The sequence below is a fragment of the Phacochoerus africanus genome, chromosome 16, assembly GCF_016906955.1.
Source record: "Phacochoerus africanus isolate WHEZ1 chromosome 16, ROS_Pafr_v1, whole genome shotgun sequence".
NCBI classification, from domain to species: Eukaryota; Metazoa; Chordata; class Mammalia; order Artiodactyla; family Suidae; genus Phacochoerus; species Phacochoerus africanus.
Window position 1 is genome coordinate 2,740,458 of NC_062559.1, and position 7,178 is coordinate 2,747,635.

General features: G+C 56.9%; 1 long non-coding RNA gene across 1 annotated transcript; it reads right to left on the reverse strand.

Moving 5' to 3' along the window:
- Positions 1 to 403: 403 nt before the first annotated feature.
- LOC125117722 (uncharacterized) lies at positions 404 to 6,111 on the reverse strand. Its single transcript, XR_007132698.1, has 2 exons — positions 5,188 to 6,111; positions 404 to 3,964 (listed from the first exon to the last, which is right to left on the reverse strand). It is a non-coding gene; the product is annotated as an uncharacterized LOC125117722 (long non-coding RNA).
- Positions 6,112 to 7,178: the final 1,067 nt, after the last annotated feature.

The window sequence follows — 7,178 nt, forward strand, 5'->3', positions numbered from 1 at the left end:
CAGCTAAGCCAGGTTCTAGGGAAGCCCAGCCACGTGTGTGCTGGGGCCAGAGGGACATCATGGCAGGCCTGCAGGGTTGACACTTTGGGGTGGCCCCCCAATTAGGAATCCGCTTCCTTTGCAAGCTTGAGGGATGAGCACTGGACACGCACGGGGGCTTGGCTCGGGCAGCCCAGTGAGCCGTGCGCGGTTCCATTTCCTGCTTCCACTGGTGGCCTGTTCAGGGAAAATGAGCTCAAACCCGTGCACAATCACAAACCCCGTTATCAGGTGGGGAACCCCAGTTAGAAAGGGAGAAATGGAAGCTTTGGAAACCCACTGCCCTCGTGATGGAGAAGGGCAAATTCATTTCCAACAGACTGCCGTAAAGTAGGTTTGACGAGAACAAAGCAAAAACCGTTAGTGTTTGTAGGTACGTGTGTTTATTTCCCCTTGATGGTCTCTAAATGGAGCTTTATTGAGCGTCTTCAACCCAGGCATTGAGCAGAGCCCAAACGCTGTCTCTGGGCAAGTTCACACCCATCAGCTCTCTCCCCAGGCGTCTCCACGCATTTTATTTATCTTTCAGTTTATTCCATCTTATTTTTGAACCACATGAAGGCGGTTTTATTTGGCTTGGAAGACTGCATTTAACTCATTGAGTATGCATTTGTAGAAGTTTCACAGTCAGGTGCCAGCCCAAATTCCAAATTGGGAAGTTAAATATTTGTTTTTAATTTTCTGGCTCCAAAATGTTAACTAACAGAAATTATCCTTTCCGCTCTCATGTGCTTTTGCATAAGTGGGGCTGTTAGTAGAACCTTCCCCTAAAACAACATTTGCTTCGTGTCCAGACACATTGTGTATGAAGGCTCCATTTTTAGAAGAAATTTTCGTGTGTATAAATAAAAAGCCAGTGCTTGACCTTAGAGGGTTTTGGTACAGGAAGCAGGACAAGGAGGACACAGCCTTCATATTTTTGGGTAGCTTGATTAGAGACAATTCAAGAAAAAGAATGTATTTTGTGGGAAAGTGTAAAGGGCTTGCCTTACAGAGAATACTGGCACCAAATTCCCCTGGTCTTTTTTAATATTGTAATCGAAGATCGAACAAATAGTAGTTTGGAATTTTGTGAAGAAGTTCAGGGTTTGATTTGACAAGTGGTTTAGCTTCGTCGCATTATTTTTCATTTTCCTATTTATACCTGCCACTTCCGTAAATGAAGCCAATTGCTCCTTTCTTCACCGAGTGCAACCAAATGACAGAGAATACCAATAGGTTTGGAAATAACCTCATTTATGACCTGCACACCATTGGAAATGGAGCCAGGGAAACCTGTGCCTTCTCCAGAGAGGCGCATTTCCAGGCAAATCAAATTGCAAACAGGTGAAAGCACCCTGCTCAAACTAACACTCGCATGTGAGGGCAGAGGTGCCATCTGACCATAAACCCAGAAGGAGTCCCTCTTAAAGAACCAGTATTCCCACATCTTCACAGCTAACTTTTTAAAAAGGGCCTTTGGGGGGAATAGATGCATCTAACACTTAGAGAGATGGAAACGCAAAACCTCCACGACAACCACGTAACAACTGTCTTAACTGGTGTGCCGCTTACTTCCTCTCTGCTTTATCCTCCCATGTCTGAAGGAAGCAAAGATGCCGCCTACCTACCTCTGAGTCTCAGTTCTGTCAGCAACAGCACAAGGGAACCAAGGGCTGCCCCTTCCGTTGCTTGTAGAAAGCACACCGAGGACCCTCTCTTCCCCCAGCCCCACTGTCAACTCCCAGAAGCAGTGCCCGCTGCCGCCGCACCCCCTGGGGTAACCTGAGCCACTCACGTCTCTCTTCAGCCCAGCAGGGTTTGTCTCAAGTCTGTCCTTTACCGCATCCGCACATCTCCTTTAGGAAACACGTGTGTGAAGGCGGCCACGTATAACCCGAGCCACATAGATTTCAGTGGGGCAGATACAACCGTTTAAGGTCCCCTGGCAGCTCGAGTCTATGGAGTCCCCTCTGCCTCCGTCTCCTTCCTCTGGGAAGCCCAGGAAGGGAAGGAAAGGGAGACACAGCTTTCTGGTTTTGAGGTGGGCAGGGATGGGGGGCTTCTAGGGGACAGTCACTACTTTTCACCAAACTCAGGGATCCAGCAGGTCAACAGGGAATTTGTTCAACCATGTGCTCTGTTGCCAACACTGTTTTAAACGTGCGAGGAGAAGCTTCCCTCTCTGAGGTCTAGGACCGCCTTGGGGAAGCCCTGGCCAAGGCTGAGCCAGGGCAGGCTCTCCCCCTCCCACCCCCATTCTTTCCTGGATAATTTTGAATCTCCTCCCAGGGATCTGTGGGTGCTGTGCGAGGGCATCGTGAAGTCCTGTGTGCTCCCACTCCCATCCCTGTCTGATCCTGGTGGGGTTGGGGACGGAAGGGGGTGGCCCAGCAGGGAGGATCCAGACGCGATTTCCCTTTTAATTTTACTCAGCGCTTCCTCTTAAAAATTTCAGGGAGAGTCGGGGGCCCGGCTCACCCCGGAGCTTTCCTTTCAGCTAAGCCCCCTGCTTAAAAAGCAACTCCCCCTCCCCACACCCTTTGAAACGCCGCCGCTGTGCGACTGGGTTGAATCCGGCCGCCTTGGCCGCCAGCACGTGGATCCGAGAGTGGGCGCCTTGTGCGCGCCCGGGGGCGCGTGTGCACGGGGACCGGGGACGTGCAGCGGCTGTGGCGGAGACGGGTCCCTCCACCGCGCCGCAGCGGCCGAGACTGCGTTTGAAAGGCGGACAGAGGGTGGAGGAGGTCCGAGGGGAAACCGACCCAGGGAAAAGCAGGGAGACAATTAGGACCTGTCGGGTGCCTGCACTTTCCCGCCTTCCCTAAGTGACCTTTACGCCGGCAGCGGCGAGGAAGTAAACAATATTGATTAGGCTCCTCCTTTGGTTCCAAGGGCCCGCGCTCCGCAGTGCAAAATGAACGATTAGTGGACGCTATTGACCAGGCGAGCCGGCGGCCTCCCCCCATTCACATGTCCGCGCGTAATGAATTCGTCCATTTAGGAACATTACAAGGAATATTGGAGATTGACTGCCAGAGGAAGTGACACTTGACCCTTGCATCCTGCGCCCTGGAGGGGACAGCAACCCGATTTCAAAATAGCAGTCCCCGAGCAGCGCCGCGCGGCGTGACCTGCCGCTGCCTTCCAGAGCCTCTCCGGGTCCCTTTACTCGCCCCTCCCGCCTTGCAAGCCGCGTTCCCTGCTCGACACCTTCTTGCAGCCGTGTTTCAATCAAACTCACTGGGATGGCACCGAGCTGGCGCCAGGGACAAGAAACACGGCGCTGGCGACAACGCGCGAACAAGCCAACAAGCCGAGCCGCGCGCTCCAGCGCCCCCATCCAAATGCACTTTGCTCTCGGGGACCTCACCCGGCTCACGCCCATCGCCGAAAGAGCTAGGGCCCGCGGGGTCGCCCCCGGGAGGCCCCCGCTCCCGCGCCCTTCGCTTCAGTCCGGGCGGCTCGGTAACAAGCTGAACGGACCCTTCCCCTTGGCGAGCCCAGGGCCGGCGTGTCCGGGACGGGGGAGAAGGCACGTCACCTTGTAATCGCTGCGTTCCCAGTCCTCTTCCTGTGGGGACTGGAGCAAGCAGAGGACGGAGATTCCAAAGGGAGGAGAGAAAGGGAAAGAAAGAGGAGATGAAGGGGGGGAGAAGGGCCTTGGCGTGCGTCCCGACCTCGGGCCTCCGCGCCCCCGACGCCCCGCGCCCCAGGAGACGCCAGGGAGGCTCGGAGACGGCGGGGCACGGATTTGGGGGTCACTCGGGACATTCACAGCCATAATCGGGGTGCCGAATTGGGCTTCGTAATTTCGAAGTCGGGGTGGGTGGGTGTGGCTGGAGCGCGCGGGCGGGTGCGCCTCGCACTCGGATGGTTTCGCTGGTCACTCGCAGGCCGATGCTCCTCCTGGAAGTCCGGCCGCGCCTTTTGTTCTGGCCGGTGGCTGTAATTTAACATAAAATGCTTATTAGAATTACTGCTGCGGCTACACGAGTTTCTCCTTGTTTTGCCACCAACTAACAGGATTAGCCAACAAGAGCGAGATTTCAAATTAACCATAAAAATTACAAATTGCAATTCATTTAGCTGCCCATTTACTACATTAAAAAACATAAATAAATGAGTCTGTGTTCCAGGGGTTGAAATGGCCGCAAGGAAGCCTGAGCAGTTGAACTCAGGCCTCTCCACCTCAGAGTCGGGGATCCACCACACCCTCCTCTCAGGGACCAGAGATGCAGGGTGGGCTCCAGAACTCCTTGGGAAGACTTAGGACCCAGAAGGAGGCCCCTGAACGCAAGCATTGTGACCTCCTAAGTTAGGGAGGGCTGGAGCCAGGAGAAGGTGTGGATGCTCACTGGCCTTCCAGGGGAGAGGGCTCTGCAGAAGGAAAGCCAGGGAACAACAGCTGCAAACAGCATTTGCAAAACTCCAAGTGCCTGGATTGTAAGGACTGAGATTGCTGATGAATTGGGGGCTGCATTCTGAAGGGGAGCTGCCCTAGCAAAAGTATTGATACCAGCGCGTTTGCATGGCAGCCAGGCCTTTTCATTTTATTTTTTTATTTTTATTTTTTTTTAACGGGAGCAGGTCATTCTGGCCTGTGGGGCCCACACACGGTAACCTTTCAAACCCAGTCTCTGCTTTCTCAAGTATTGAAGTTTTCTGTGTTACAGACACTCAGAATCCTAAAGTTTTGTCTGAACAGTAGACTCCGGGGGGAGGCCTGATTTTTGGATTTTGGGGGCCAGATCGGTGGGTAAGCCATTCAAGCTCTGCGGGGGGCCGGGGGGGGGGGGCGCGCGGGGAAGGGCCGACTGCCTTTTCGCCCTCAGCCGAACGTCACCCAGAGGGACACAGGCATATTTTCGTACCTCCCTCCCATTGCTTGGGGTGTTTGTTCAGTTTTGGAGATTTTTGTCCCTAAACCCAGAAGGTCTTTGGCAGCGGACAAACGCTTTCTCCTCTTTGTACCAGGGGACCGGCCTCCCCAGGGCAGGTGGCGTTGCCCCCACTGTGTGCAACCGGCAGGGGGCGCGCCGAAACGCCCTGGCTGAGACAGCCTGCAGCGCCGCCGGTCCCCCGCAACATCTCTGGTCTCTTGCCCGACCGCGTGGGCGCCTGCCCCGCGCGGCCCTTCCCCGGCTGGGGCCGGGGGGAGGCACGCACCCTGGCGGGAGCGGTGGGCCAGCTGGAGCCGCAGGCACCGAGCTGGCGACGCGCGCAGTGTCACCTGGTTCCTGCGCAGTCCCATGTTGGGAAGAAAGAGCGCTTAGTTCTCCAGGCCGCCACCAGGACGCGCACCTTCGTTCTTTCTAGACGCGCATTATTTGGCACCTTCCTGTCCCGCCACCCCTCCTGCTCTAAATCTTCGAGCCAAATTCAGAGGTGAATTTTGCCTTCTCTCTGGAATGTTCTCGAAGAAATCCGGAAGACTAGTCTGATTCCACCCGAGCCCGGGTCTTCGCAGGTAACGCCGGAGTAAGGAAGGCAGAGGGACAGGGATGAGAGGCAGGGCGGACACTTCGGAGTGCCCAGTAGGGCCTGGGTGACGCTGGCACCGCCGTCCCGCCCGGTCTGACCTTTCTTGCCCTCCCGAAGCTGCTCAAAGGTGGAGCGAGCCCCGAGGAGACGGCGCCCCAGCTCAGGGAGGCTGGGACGCGGCCTTTTCTAGAAAGTTGGCATCGCGGCGGGTGAGGCCTTGGCGCCTTCGCTGGCTCCCCGGAACGCGCGGGCCAGGCGATCCAGGCCTTCGGCTGCCCCCCTCGCCGGCCTCTGTGTCCCGGGGGCGCGGGCAGCCGGAGCCTGCGCAGCGCCTTCTGCTCGCCCTGGAAAGGGGAGCGCAGAGCAGAGCTGGGTGCTTCTCCGTTCCTGGCTCGCTCTACCTCCTCCAGCGCGGAACCAGAAGGCGCCAGGGGAAGTTTGTTCAACTCTCTGCCAGCGACGGCCTATCCGGTTACTGTCTGGTTTCCTGTCTTCAACTCCAGTTCCGGGGTGTGGGAGTGGAGCCTTTGTTCGCTCTGGCCGCCCGCCGACAAAGACCAGAAAGCTTGCTGTTGGACGGGTTCCCTCTCTGCAGGTTTAGGGGCAGCTGGGCTGTGCCCTCGAAAGTGGGTTAGGGGCACCTCCTCAGGTCGGGGGCCGTGTTCTTCCGGGAGCGCCAAACTGCTCCTTTGAGCCTGCTGGAGTCCTCGCAGAATCCTAGCAAAAATCCCTGGTCCATGCCCCACCCGGCCTCCAGCAGAGCTGGGGTGGGGGTGGGAAGCATTCTGAGAGCACAGGAGTCTGCTTGCCAGCTGCCAGGGCATGAGGGCAGCGGCTGGGGCTGGGGGAACCGCCGTCCCCAGCGTTCGTCAGGTGCCCATGAAGGCCAAGTGGCTTTTCTCCCCTCCCCGTGATTTATTTTACTAAACCCTTCCCACCCGTTGCTGGGAGACGCACCTACCTACCTACCTCCCAGTACCACCGAGGAGCCAGGGCTGCACAGCTAGTAAGTGGCTGGATTTGACCAAGACCTGCCTTCAGGACCGCGACTCTGCTGCTCCCTCTGTGACCCCCACATGGAGCCTGCTCTGTGCCTTCTGTCTCAGGCTGCCGGCCTGGAAAATGACAATGACAACGGCCCACCCTGCCACTTCATCGCAGAGGGAAGCCCAGACTGTGAAGAGGCAGGAGAGAGCGCAAGGAGAAGCAGAGCATCCCGGCACAGGAGCTTGGCTCGGGCGGGTCAGACAGGTGGGGGGTGCGTCCTGGTGCAGCCTGGTGCAGCCTGACTGGCCTGGTGGGCATGTTGGTCGCCCTTGGCTGTGGTGGCCGTGCCCTCCCCTTGCTGATAGATCTTCGCACTTTGCTGACTTTGAATGGTTGAAGGGGCCTGAGGACCAGTCAGTCAGGGAGTCTCGGGGACTGGGGTGGCTTGGAGGTGGGGGGGCTGGACCCACAGGTTGCTGGTGTCTGCAATCAACAGATTTTATTAAGTGCCTGCTGGGGGTCCAGGGGTGCCCTGTGGGTGGGTGTTGGAACCACAGCCCCAAGCTGACTCCAGTCTCCGTGTTGTCTACACAGAGGTGCCCTCGTGCCCAGCCTCCCGGTCACAGCCGAAGACAAGTGGAGGGAGTTCCCATCTTGGCTCTGTGCTAATGAACCCAACTCGTGTCCAT